We start from the raw sequence: 14,669 nt of genomic DNA, 5'->3' as shown, positions 1-14,669 counted from the left end.
GGGGGCGGGGGGCATCACGGGAGGTTGGCCGGCAGGCCCAGATCTAGTTTTGTAGATGTGCTGAGGTAGCAGCTAGCAAAGACCACAGACAGAGTGCCCCAAAATGGCCTGAACTCCAGCTATGCTCTGAGTTAGAAATACAGCTATACTTCGCTGCCTGCGTGCGCTTGGGCAGCCTCACTCTCCCCAGGGTGGAGTTGCTGAGAGACAGACAGGTAGTCTCTCCTACCTCAGCTGCACATTTTCTTGGGGCTGCACCCCAGCATGATAGGTAGCTGACTTTGGCCAATGGTGGCACACCACTGTAAGAGCACTAGCCAATCAGTGGTTGGGAGCCCATAAAGATGTGGGGGACGAGCTAGAAGTGGCTGATGGGGGCAGAAGGGTGAGCAGCATGGCACGGTGGCGAGGTAAAATGGCGGTGATGCTTGCTTTACATATTTGCCCCTTCTGCCCCCTCCAAACTGCTACTCTGTCTCGATCAGTGTTGGGGTCACTCTCCTCCTACAGGTTTCCTGGACCCAGATGTTCTGGTGCCCACAGCCTTAGCCAGGGGTATGGAACTGCCAGGGGGAGGGACTGCGGGAGGTTGGCTGGCCGCCAGGGGGAGGGACCGAAGGAGTTTGGCCAGCATGGGAGGTTGGCTGTAGGAGCACACTGACCACCAGGGGGCAGCTCCTGTGTTGAGCATCTGTCCCCTGGTGGTCAGTGCATATCATAGTGACTGATTGGTCGTTCAGTTGTAATGGTGGCCTAGGTATATATATATATATATATACACTACTTTCCTCTTCTAAAAGAAATAGGGAATACAAAAAGAATAGATCACTAAAAGGATTTGAGTTAGGATTCAAAAAATGTAATACACCACATTAACAAAATAACACAATATTTAAATTCATTTGGAACTACAAAAGAATTGCAATAGCTAAAGTGGTCTTGAGCAAGAGCAAAGCTGAAGTCATTACACTTCCTTATTTTAACTATATTACAAAGATATATTAATCAATAGTATGGTACTAGCATTAAAAAGATGCATAGACCAATGGAATTGAATTAAGAGCACAGAAATATTCCCACATATATAAACTAATTTTTGACAAAAACATCAGTAATATACAATGGGAAAGGATAGACTTTTCAATAATGGTGTTTGGAACACTGGACATCTACATCTAAAAGAATGAAATTGGACACTTTGCTTAAACTATGCCCAAAAATCAAGTCAAAATGATACATTAAAAAAGGAAACTCGACCACCAACTTATACCATACACAAGAATAAACTCAAAATAGATAAAAGACTTAAATGTAAGTTGTGAAACCATAAATATTCTGGAAGAAACCACAGATAGAAAAATCTCAGACATCTCTCATAGCAATATACTTGTGTACAAGATACACCTCCTAGGGCAAAGGAAACTGAGTAGAAATTAAACAAATGGGACTACATCAAAATAAAATGTTTCTGCACAGCAAAAGAAACCATACTAATAAAAGGGTAATATGCTAATTAGACCAGATAGATCGGATGTCTTCCGGACGTCATTTCGGACATCCTTCCTGACAAAGCTGGGGCCCGGGTGGCACCGCCAAGGGTCCTGGGTGCCTGCAGCCAGCCCGGGTGAAGGTGTTCCAGGTCTCAGGTGCCTGTGGCCAGCCCAGGCAAAGCTGTACTGGGTCCTGGGTGCCTGGAGCTGGCCAAAGGGAGGGAAGCCCAGGTCCTAGTTGCCTGTGGCCAGCTGGAGGAAGAGAGCCGAGGTCCCATGTGCAGGGGCTAAGGCAGAGGTGGTTAGGGGTGACCAGGCAGGCAGGCTAGTGGTTAGGGGAAATCAGGCAGGCAGGCAGGCAAATGGTTAGGAGCCAGCCATCCCAGATTGCAAGAGGGATGTCCAACTGCTGGTTTAGGCCTGATCCCACAGGCAGTCGTACATCCCCTGAGAGGTCCCGATTGCAAGAGTGTGCAGGCCAGGCTAAGAGACATCCCCCACCCCATGCACGAATTTTGTGTACCGGGCCTCTAGTCAACAAAATAAAGAGGGAGCCCACTGTATGGGATAACATATTTGGCAATGATATATCTGATAAAGGGTTAATATCCAAAATGTATAAGGAACTCATACAACTTAACAAAAGAAAGTCAAACAATCCAATTAAAAAATGGGCAAAGGACTAAATATACACTTCTCCAAAGTGGACATACAGATGGCCAAGAGACATATAAAAAAAATGCTCAAAGTCACTAATTATCTAAGAGATGTAGATCAAAACAATAATGCGGTATCACCTCACACCTATCAGAGTGGCTATCATCAACAAATCAACAAATGACAAGTGCTGGCGAGAATGATCTCACTTATATGTGAAACATAGAAAAGCCCCATCATTGAAAGTAGGAAATAAAATGGTGGTTGCCAGGTGGGTGGAGGAAATAGTGAGAAGGTAAGAAAATGGTATAGGTTTTCTGTTACACAGCATAAGTTCTGGAGAGCCAGTGTTCTGCATGGTGACCACAGTTAATAAATGCTGTATTGTACATCTAAAATTTGCTAAGAGAGCAGATCTTAAATGTCTCACCACAAAAATAAAATGTAATTATATGAATTTGTGAATGTGCTAAATAGTTTAATTGTGATAATCAGTTCACAATGCATATGTATATCAAAACATAACATAATAGGAATTAAATATATAGTTTTTATTTAACAATAATACCTCAATAAAACTGGGGGGAAAAAACTTTGTGTCAACATTTTCAAGAGAAAAAATGAACCTAAGATTATGCTGCATAAGTATTGGACTATCTCTTCAATGATTTTTATCAGCATTCTCCTGAGGAATTTTTACAGGACATTTACTAGCTAAAAGAAATGTATGCAGCCCTGGCTAGTATGATTCAGTGGCTAGAGCGTCGTCCTGTTCACTGAAGGGTCTCGGGTTCAATTCCTGGTCTGGGCCTGTACCGAGGCTCCGGTTCTATCCCTGGTCATGGTGCGGGCATGAGGTAACTGATGTTTCTCTCTCCCTTCATTTCTCTAGAATTAATGAATAGCATGTCCTGGAGTTAGGATTTTTTAAAAAAGTGTATTCATCTGTAAATAGTTGTCCCAAATAGTCACAAACTAAAATAGAAGCAAGCTGTTATTTGATATCCAAAGATGTCACATAATTAATCCCTAAGAGAGCAGTCTCTTCTTGGCAAATCTTATTTTTGATCCTTTAGGTGTCATCCTACCATCCCCCTATACAGATACCCACAAACTGTATAGAGAGAACTGTGTACTGTTAGGTATTTAACCCTTAAAAGAAGTGACCTTTTGCGCTGGCTAGTTTTCTCAGTGGATAGAGCACTGGCCTGCAGACTGAAGGGTCCCGGATTCCATTCCAGTTGGGGCATACACCCAGGTTGTGGGCTGAATCCCCAGTATGAGGCTGCAGGAGGCAGCCAATCAATAATTCTCTCTTATCATTGATGTATCTGTCTCTCTCTCCATCACCCTCTCAGAAATCAATAAAAATATATTTAACAACAACAAAAAAGGAAGTGACCTCTTTTCTCAACTTGATATTTTGTATTTACATGACAGATACTTGATGATGTGAAAGAAAAAGTGCACCAGATGAAGTTAAATGCACATGGGAAACTTTATTCAAGGCTATTTCAAAAGGGGGGAGATATTAAATTTAATTCTGTTGAAATATAAGGTGAGATATTTTTAAGAGGAAAAAGAGTTTGTGTAAAAATACTAGTGGATATTAGGTAAGAGGTTGATTACTGTGGTTAGGTAATCTGTGTTTGTTAACAAGGCTTATTTTTTAACTTATTTTTTTTGTAATTTATGTATTTGTATTTTAGGGGTTTTTAAACATATCTATTAAATGTATATAAGGTATAATTATTTGGTCACTGTCTGATACCTCTAAAGCATAAACCATCAATAGTAGAGAAAGGTAATTTAATTTTAATTATATTTAACTGTAGTTCTTAGCCATATTTGGCAAAAATTTTAAAAGTACAATTTTTCAATATTTTTCCCCCACAGTTAAGCTTTCTCTTTGAAATACATAATGGTTATGCAATAAAGAAATAGTCTATTTTGTTCTTCAGGGCCTTACCTAATCGATTGAAAACAAATTATCTTTTGAGAGAAGAGTCCCTAAAATAAGTTTAAATGTAAGAACACAAATATCATTTCATTTTACATTACATTCAATGCTGATATGTTGGACAGAACATCTTTGTCTCAAGTTTATTAAGAACATCCGTGTCCTGCTTAGGTGGTTGTTTCCTTGGCATTTCCACTCCATCTATTTGATTTTTATAAAGAGATTGCCTTTGAAATTCAAATATCAGACTATCTTCTGGGAGAGAGGGGATATAGGGTAAATTTAAGAGTCTGCAATTCTCATTTCATTCTGGTAGATAATTCTGTTTTCAGCTTAGAATAAGAAACAGGAAATTTTAGCAAAGAGTCAGATTGAAAAAAAAAATGGTAGAGCTGCTAAATTTCTCCCAATTCAGGTCATCCCTATATGGATTCATTGTGTGGTCTGAAAAGAACAGGCAAGCAGCAAGCATTCACTCATAGGAAGCACACAGACACATACAAAACACATTCACAAGCAACAAAAACTGCCTTCCTGCTGCTGCAGCTTAACTTCAGTATTTTGTAATACTAATAATTAACTAAATGAAGCTTCATAAGAGTTTGAAAAGAGGATAGTCAGGGATTGGACACAGATAAGATATTGAAGTCTCATTACGTTGCTGCTGGGGATATTTTTGAAAGTAGATAGAGAGTAGTCTTGCAGCTTCATGTGCACATCGGGAATGCACTTGGCATTTGTATTTGTGTTTCCATTATATATTTTACAGTTATTGGTGTTTTCAAACAATGAGTCCAGTTTGAATCCTGAGCTTCCTTTATTTAGTATTTTGGAGCAGGAAGTTTAAGGAAAGTATGTAATAGAAATTATTTTGCCAAGAAGTATGTAATAGAAATTATTTTGCCTAGACTTATTGCCTAATGTTTAGTGAAAATGAAGACACAGTTTTATGATGCAAAATGCTCAAAAAATTGTTCCTATTTCTCCCGTTTAGCCGATTAATAGATTACTATATTGTTTAAGGTGGCGAAAGAATTATCTAAATAGGTATGCTTCAATTTCAATTTTGAAGGTTATTTCCAATATAACATGTAAGCTGTCGCTGTAGGCCAGCATCTAGAATAGCCTTCTAAGGAGCAAGAGGAAATGGACACAGGGAGGCAGGGAGGCCTGGAAGACTGCTGAGAAAAACAAGGAGAGACAGAGAATGGGAGAGATCAGGCCGACAGGGGAGGGCAGTTGGGGGCAAGATCAGGCCAGCAGGGGAGAGCAGTTGGGAGCGATCAGGTAGGCAGGCAGAGAGGTTAGGGGCGATCAGGCAGGCAGAGAGATTAGGGGCAATCAGGCAGGCAGGCAGGCAGGCGAATGGTTAGGAGCCAGCAGTCCCAGATTGTGAGAGAGATGTCCCTGATTGGAGAGGGTGCAGGCTGGGCTGGGGGAACCCCCCTTTAGCTACCACAACTGAACCAGCATGAATTTCATGCACCAGGCCACTAGTCCTATATAATAAAAGGCTAATATGCAAATTGTCCCTTCAGGAGTTTGTGAGTTCAACCACTCACTATGACATGTGCTAACCACCAGGGGATGGCGCAGAATGAAGAAAGGCCCTGGCCAGCAGCCAGCAGCCGGGAAAGGAAGGCCCAGCTGGTAGCCGGCAGCTAGGGGAAGGAAGGCCGCCATCAGCCATGATCACTGGCCAGGCCTAGGGACCCTATCGGTGGATGAATTTCATGCACCGGGCCTCTAATATTCCATGAACCTTCAAGGTGGAAGCCATTGGCTAAGCATGGAAAATTAGAAAAGCTCTTGGGTCTTTGATGACTACAAAGCTACCAAAAAAGCCCTGGACTTATATATCAACCTCACTTGAGTCATTTTATCTATCTATATCTATGTATCTTCTATCTACATATTTATTTATCTATTTATCTATCATCCATCTATTTACCTTATTTTATTTATTATTATTTTGTGTTATTTACATTTGAATCTCATCTAACTTTTAGAAATAGTCATGATGATAAGAACAGCATAAAACATAGCACACTCTCTGTAACAACCTTTCTTTAGTAATTTTAATACATATTTTTAATTGCCTGTCCCTATGAATTAACCACTCCAAGTGAATGGTTTCCTGCCAAGTCACACAACATTTATTCATCAAATAATTACTGAGTCTGACATTCTTTTACATGCTGGGAATAGTAGTAGAGGAATATGCTAAAATAAACATTAGCTCTTTCTCTTATGATTACTGTCATATTATATATTGGAGATGACAGCCATACAACTGATTTTCTTGATTAAACAAAACTCCTCTAATAAAACATATTAATTAATGCCCACAAGGATATCTACTAAATTCTATATTATTTAAACAAGAAACTTTAATAAGTGAAAATCTATGCTATTAAAAATTACAACCATGAAACAGTTAGTAAACAGAGGGATGCTTTACCTCTTACTAGGCCATGCTGAATAAACCCATTGCTTCTACACACATTGACTATAGATATTTACACAGTTTTAGCTACCACAACTGTTCTCAGGCTTAGATTACAGATTCACTTCTTAACTTTCAAAATCTCCTTCTAATTATAACCAGCATGCTATTTCAAAATGTGAACTTGGTAATATTTTTCCATTTTAAAAATGCTTCAAAAATTTCTCATTTCTTCATACTCTATGTATGTCATCATCTTACCATCAAAGATTACTTTCTATTGTCTTCTTCTTCTTCTTCTTCTTCTTCTTCTTCTTCTTCTTCTTCTTCTTCATCATCATCATCATCATCAATTATTTTTTATGTTCTAAGATTTGTGATTAATATTATATGTGGATTTTCCTCTCAATCATCACCAAACTTTGTTCTTCTTCTTCTTCTTCTTCTTCATCATCATCATTTTCTATGTTCTAAGATTTGTGATTAATATTATACGTGGATTTTCCTCTCAATCATCACCAAACCTCATTAGGTTATTTTTATTTACCCATTTATGCAATTCAGAGATTAAGTGGGGTTAGACTACTTGTTAATATCATACAACTTGCAAGATATAGGTTTAAATTTTAAAGCCTGATAGTCTGATTACCAGAGCTCTTGGCATTGAATCTTGTTATATTGCTTCCATTAAAAAAAGTGATTAAAAGAAAAAAGAGCAACTGCATGACTGAATAAGCACCTTTTATTATCTTGCTCCAGTTACATTTCAGTCTCATTTTTTGTCACTCACCTATATCACGGTATAGAATCCAAACATTGTTATCTTACTTTTCTTTGCACTGAAAGGTTGATTTTGCCTTTAGACTTTCACAAATGCTGGACCCACTTCCTGGAGCATTCTCACTGTTCAAATTTACCTGGATAATAGCTCATTATTGATTAAGTGACAGATTCAATGACACTTATTCTACTACTTGAGGCCCAATGCACAAAATTCGTGCAAGAGTAGGCCTTCCTTTCCCCGGCTGCCAGCACCGGCTTCCCTCTGGCACCTGGAACCAGGGCTTCCCTCTGGGTGCTGGCTGGCACCCGGGACCCAGGCTTCCCTCTCAACCCCAGCTTCATCCAGAAGGATGGAAGGATGTCCGGAAGGATGTCCATTCTAATTTGCATATAACCTTTTATTATTATAGATACTTTTCATCATTTAGTCTACTTTTATTAGGTGTGCCATTCTGTTCTTGCAATCAAGACATTGATCACATTCTATTTTAAATGTTGATATATAGGTCTTAGTCTCCCACTAGATTGCAGATACTCTAAAGAAACTACAGTGAAGGCAACTACCTTCTCTACCAGTGAGTTACTAGTGCTCTGACACATGATAGACACTTGAGAATGTAAAAGAAAAAGTGCACCAGATGGAATTCCACAAACATGGGAAACTTTATTCATTGCTATTGCAAAAGGGGGGAGATATTTAATTTAATTCTGCTGAAATACAAGGCGGAAGATTTTTAAAAGGAAGAGGAGTTTGTGTAAAAATATTAGAGAAGCCCGGCCACAAAACTCAAATACTAGAGAATATTAGGTGAGAGATTGACTAATGTGGTTAGGTCATCTGTATTTGCTAACAATGCTTATTGTTTTTGTGGGGGTTTTTAATTTTTTTTATTGGGGCAAAATTGGTTAATAAAATTAAATAGGTTTCAGGGGTACAATTTTATAATACATAATATGTATTTTGTATTATGTGTTCACCACCCCAAGTCAAGTTTCTTTCCATCACCATTTATTCCCCCTTTACCCTCTCCTATCCCATCCCTCCCCCCATCTCTCTTTTTCTCTGGTAATCACCTTAATGTTATCTATGAGGTGTTTTTTTTTTCTTTATCCCTTCACCATATTTACCCTGCCCCCCTCCTCCCATCACTCTGACAGCTGTTAGTCTGTTCTCTGTATCTAAGAGTAACATTGTTTATTGTTAACATAGAGACTAGGACAGCGGTTCTCAACCTGTGGGTCGCGACCCCTTTGGGGGTCGAATGACCCTTTCACAGGGGTCGCCTAAGACCATCGGAAAACACATATATAATTACATATTGTTTTTGTGATTAATCACTATGTTTTAATTATGTTCAATTTGTAACAATGAAATTGGGGGTCACCACACATGAGGAACTGTATTAAAGGGTCACGGCATTAGAAAGGTTGAGAACCACTGGACTAGGAGGTAGAGGCACCATCTTTCTTGATGATTATACCTCAAAGGAATCACTCCCAAATTCTGGAAAAAGACATTCTTGGGTTGTAAAACTGGCAAGAGGTTGAGAGAAGATTTAAGTCTCAAAAAGGAAGAAAAATAATTTATAATTTCAAGTTTAAAGTACATGCTTTAAGAAAAAGAGGTCAGGAACTAGAGTCCAGAATAAATCTGTCTAAAATTTATTTAATCAAGCTGAAAGGACTTGTAAGGCCATCCTAGTCAAGATCTATTTGTTGAATCAGTAAATAATTAACCAGAAAATTTGAACACTTTATTGTACAGTAAACAAATCATGACATATAGTGATTAAGGACTATTACATGACTCTATATTTATATGGTTTATATAAGGTGTTAAATACACATATGATATTTGACATTTTAAATATTAAAACTAATTGTTCTGATTATATGTTGTAGTTTGTAATGCCTAGAAAATAAACTGACATTAATATTGTGATACACAAGTAGAGGTAAATATTTTGTTGAACATTTTAGTTCTCTATTTACTGAAACTTCAAAGAAATTACTGATGATGTTAAAGTGCATTGTATCTTCATGACTCAATATAAACAGAAACAGATATAGCAGAAATAACAATTTTAATGCCTGCTAACTGAAGTTCTTGCACATTTGAAAAGATCCTATATAATAAAGAGCTAATATGCAAATGGTCATCAGACCCTCATGCCCTTGTGCCCTCATGCTTGGGCCAGGGGACCTGAGGCTGCACCCCCTGCCCTGGCACCGGGGCCTGGGGACCTGAGACCGCACCTCCCTCCTGTCACCGGGCTGGGGAACCTGACGCTGCATCATGGGGGTGGGGCCGGCCAGGTCTGGGTCTTGCACAATTTTGAGGCGTGCATGGGTGGGTGGGGACTTGACTCTGAGTCCCATGGCATGCCCCAGACTCTGACAGGAGGGAAATTTTCATATACATTTTACTAATTTTCTTTCATCTCTGACACTTCTATTATAGAGAAAGGGCAAATAACAATATTAAAATATTTCCCTAATTAATTCCCTTTTAAAAAATATTTTTTATTGATTTTAGAGAGGAAGGGAGAGCGAGAGAAAGATAGAAACATCAATGCTAAGAGAGAAACATTGATTGGCTGCCTCCTGCATGCCCCACACTGGGGATCGAGCCCACAACTTGGGTATGTGCCCTTGGCCGGAATCAAACATGGGACCTTTTAGTCTGCAGGCTGATGCTCTATCCACTGAGCCAAACCAGCTATGGCTAATTCCCCTTTAATGTGCACAAACTTCATGCACCGGGCCACTAGTGTTTAATAATGCTTAAATGATTGTGGCTGTAAAGGACATCTATCCTATCTAATTAAACCTGTGCAATTCAAAGAACTTAAATTTAGTAGCTATATTTATATTCCCCAAAGGACATCTATCCTATCTAATTAAACCTGTGCAATTTCAAAGAACTTATATTTATATTAGCTATATTTATATTCCCAAAATTGTCATTGAAGATAGTATTGGTAATATTTTCAAAGTAGTTTGCTTACATTTATTTACACATTCAGAATACTATGAATAACCTCATATATAGCACAGCAGTTAATTTAGCTAAATCTATCATATTGTACATTCTCAAAATTGTTTTTTTTTTCTTTCCCAGAATCACCCTTACCTCTTCCAATTCTAGATGTCCAACCATTAACTCATGTTTATGGAAGCTAATCCCAGACCTACATGTCATTAACTGACCACAGCCATAGTTGAGTTTCTACAGTAATTAGTTGATTGAGCAGAAATTTTGCAAAGAGATGGGAGTAGGAGAAGGACCAAATTTACAAATCAGTACTCTTTAATGCATTTTTTTTGTCTCCTTGACTAACTGGAAGTTTCTTTGCATGCATTCTTAGAGACAATGTCAAGAAAAACTAAGGTTTTTGTCATTTTGGTTTAACACAGAATTACCAAGAAAGCACAGGACTGATTTTGCAGGAGAAAGACTATCACCTGACCCTAAAACGTGAGTCCTGTTCTTTTGTGCTATTGAATTCTATTATAACTGACCTAGTGGTATGACCGGCCCTTTATTGAGATATATAATGAAAGCTTTGGTGAAGTGTAATTGTGTACTATAAGAAATGCAGAAAGTGAGAACTGATATGTCTGTTTTGTCCAGTTTAAAATAAGTCTAATAATGTATAAAAGCTGAACTTTGAAGAAGATAATACATTTGTGCTATTCATTGATACTTAATTAAAAACATATCATTGTATATAGTTTTGGCATTCTAATTTACTTATGGTTGACAAGATATGTAAATAAGATCCCTTATAAGTAAACATTTTCATGTTATCTTGTACATAATTCATTGTTAATCTTGTTTATAACCAATATTCTATATATTTAGGGTTTCAATTTTTCATTGTTTTTTATCAAGTGGAATGAGGTGTCTATAAAAGATAAAAGCTTAGTGCACCTTCATTCCTTGATCTGTCACAGATCTGTTTTTCAGTTACTTACTAATTGTTGGCATCTCTTCTCCCTGTTTGGCCTCTGATAAATTATCTCTGATAACCTGCTGTTTTTTGTTCTCGAACTTTGCATTGGCTGCAACTCGGGGGTATCACAACTGTCAATTTTAAAAGTAAAAGATCAAGAGGCACAGAGCTTATGGAAGTTGCAGCAGACATAAGGCTTGGTATGGACTGAGGAATTTTCCACTGACAGATAATTTGTACTTTATCCTATTTCCTGTCACAATACCTGAAATAATAAGGGTTTTCTTTCCCCCCGGTGATGGATGGTGGGGGCTGTTTGCTGTGTGAGAATCTGCCAAGGCAGCATGCCATGTGGCTTTATCTTTGAAAGCGAGGGTGAAACAAGCTTGCCTGGCTGCAGATAAGCGGCTGAGAAGGAATTCTATTCAGATGTACCTGTCAGTAGTCTATCTGGATGTTTTGTGATTCATACCTACTGTTCTGTGTGCAATGAAGCATTAAATGGTTTTCCTCTGGGAGAAGGTCATATTCAGGGATCCTCAGATCTATGCGGTGGGATGGCACATGCTTGAGCCATATAGCCTCTTGCTACTAAATTTATATTAAAAGACTAGTAACTTGAACATGTGTTAGATGGTCTCTGTGAACATTTTAACAACAAAGGAATTGACAAAAACTTAACTATTAATATACAAGTGTTTGTAAAAAAAAATCAATCAACCTTTCTGCTGTTAGCACAGTCATTATTCTAATAATTAAGTAGTCATGGATATGTATTTCAATAATGACCTAGCTCTTGATGAATCTTGATAAATGCATTTTATAGCTTTTTAACATATTTAAACAAAACATATTCACTTAAGTGCATTAATTAAACTAAAAACATGCAGAGCTTATTTTTCTAAAGAAAAAGCTTTAGGATATAAAGATTTTTCCTATTTGTAATATAGTTTTCTACTGTGGAAATTTCACTTTATTTCTGTATATAATTTGAAAAAAAATGGAACACCTTGGACAATGAGACATTGGTTCAAATTTGAAAAGATCATAAAAAGGATGAGATGCTTATTTTTGTCTAAAAATGTGCTGAGAGGCTTTAGTATAGATTCTTTTTTTTATTTCAGATATTTAGCAAATGCAAAAATACCTTCTTCATTAATTATGTCCATGACGGGGTATGTAAACTATAACCTAATATATTCCCTTGGGTTTTAAGTGTGCTCTATTTTGTGTTATATTTAGCCAACATATGGCAAAGAGGTAGTTACATATAAATAATCAGTGAAATATTTCTAAAGCTGTTTTAACATGAATGACAGCAGTCTTAACTGTGAATAAATTAATAATAAAAACTGATATGTTGCCCTAGCTGGTTTGGCTCAGTGGATAGAGCATCGACCTGTGGACTGAAGGGTCCCAAGTTTGATTCCAGTCAAGGGCACATGCTTGGGGTTATGGGCTTGATCCCCAGTAGGGGGACAATGATTCTCTTTCATCATTGATGTTTCTGTCTCTCTTTACCTCTCCTTTCCTCTCTGAAATCAATAAAATATACATATATATTTAAAAAATAAAAGCTTTATTGGATTCAGGTTCTTTTAAAAAAAACTGGTAAGTTTTCTCTATGTTTAAAATTGTTCCTGGTATTCCGTATTTCAATGTGAAACAAACTTGATCATTTCATGAAGTAGCAAAGAGAAAACTCTTCCAACTGGATTAAAATGATGATTTTAGGCTGTACTCATATGGTATGTCTTTTTTTATATTTTTCTGTTTTGAAACTACTAATTATATATCATAAACCAGAATTTTCTTATTAATTAATTAAAGCATACATAGGGTAATGCCAAGAGAATCCATTAGATCACTTATGCATAATTTATAATATTTAAATAATACATTCTTCACATTTCCCAATACTTAAATTAGACTATGATCTTCAAACCTTCAAATGTCTCCTAATAAACAGAAGTGTTAATAAATATATTTAATAATATTATTTTAGAGTTTTAAATGTCCAGTAAGCATTTTTTAAGAAAAAAACAAAACTAGTTCATAAAACTAAGAAAAAAAAGTAGCATTATGCTATATGCAAAGTACACATAATTAGGCATATTTCTGCCTTCTTATCTACATTCTAGTCTTTTTTCCATAGAGATTTTAGCAAGTCTAAACTGGATTTTTCATATCTTTATAAAAACCTATCTATACCTCATTATAAAGTATTGTCTTTTTTCTTTTAAAAATTTAATAAACTGACTAAATTTAGATTATTTTTAGAGTGATTCAAAGAAACAACTATTTTGTTAGACATTTAAAGGATTTAACAAGTATTTTGTTGCTCAGATATAATAGTATTTTTAAACAGTTTTATTATGAATTTTCCTTTATTCTGTACATCAGTAAGTTCCCACCTTTCAGAATCCGCTTAATTAGCTAAAAATGTCACATCTTCAAAAAGGCTTTTCTAGCTATCTAATCTAGCCATTATCTCTACAGACTTTTTTGCCTCTTAGCATTTACCATAATTTTAAGCATTTTATCTACATTTATATATATATATATGCATATGTAGAGAGAGAATTATTTACCTGTTTATTTTTGTGTCACTTCTCCAAAGCTTAAGCATAATATACTGTGCTTAGCAAAGTGCCTGAAAATAATAAAATAAAAAAAAATGTGTTTAGTGAATGAAATCAGATAATGAAAACCAAGTAATTCCTTAAATAAGATCATATAAAAATATATTGTATATTTATACTTAGTACCAAACATTACATAATCACCAACTTATTTAATGAAATAATTACAAATACACATTGTATATAGAGAAGTCATCAGGCTTCAAACTTCAGTAGTTTCTTCACTACCCAGTGAAAACCTACTGAAACCTATTAGATAGTAAGCGCCATGAAATATTTAACTAGTATTTCCTCAGTAATTAAATTTTTTATGTAGATACCTTTTCAATAGTTTAAAGAAAAAATATGATTATTAGAAACATCCATTTATTTTACAAGCATTTATTGAGGATTGATTATGTGTAAAACTGTGTACAAAAGTCTGTAGGGGATTTACTATTTTAAATTGTTTTAACTCTCACCTGATTAAATCCATATAGTAAGGAAATTTAATATCCACTTTAAAAATACAGTAGAGCTTTAACTATAAAGCAGAAGTTGAAAATGTTAATGTTATTCAGAAGAACACAAGTTTATTTCCAGATGTGAGAAGTAGCAATAGCATATGCTGAGAGTAATTTGACACTAAGCTCTTTTTTATTTTAATTTTTATTGTATCCTTTCTCTTTTTTATTGTTTAAAGTTTTGCAAATAGTAGTACATATGTCTCCTTCCTCCCCCCCCCCCACCCCCCCC

At 36.4% G+C, this 14,669-nt stretch overlaps 1 protein-coding gene across 1 annotated transcript in view; it reads left to right on the top strand.

Moving 5' to 3' along the window:
• MGAT4C (MGAT4 family, member C) overlaps positions 1-14,669 on the top strand; it is a 776,551-nt gene that overhangs the window by 384,767 nt on the left and 377,115 nt on the right. The window contains exon 3 of the mRNA XM_005882986.2: positions 10,754-10,814. The gene's annotated coding sequence lies outside the window, so the exon portion shown is untranslated. The remainder of the gene's footprint in view (positions 1-10,753; positions 10,815-14,669) is intronic.

This window comes from Myotis brandtii, unplaced genomic scaffold (assembly GCF_000412655.1).
Source record: "Myotis brandtii unplaced genomic scaffold, ASM41265v1 scaffold745, whole genome shotgun sequence".
In the NCBI taxonomy this organism is placed as follows: Eukaryota; Metazoa; Chordata; class Mammalia; order Chiroptera; family Vespertilionidae; genus Myotis; species Myotis brandtii.
This window is presented reverse-complemented; position numbering and strand designations above follow the sequence as displayed.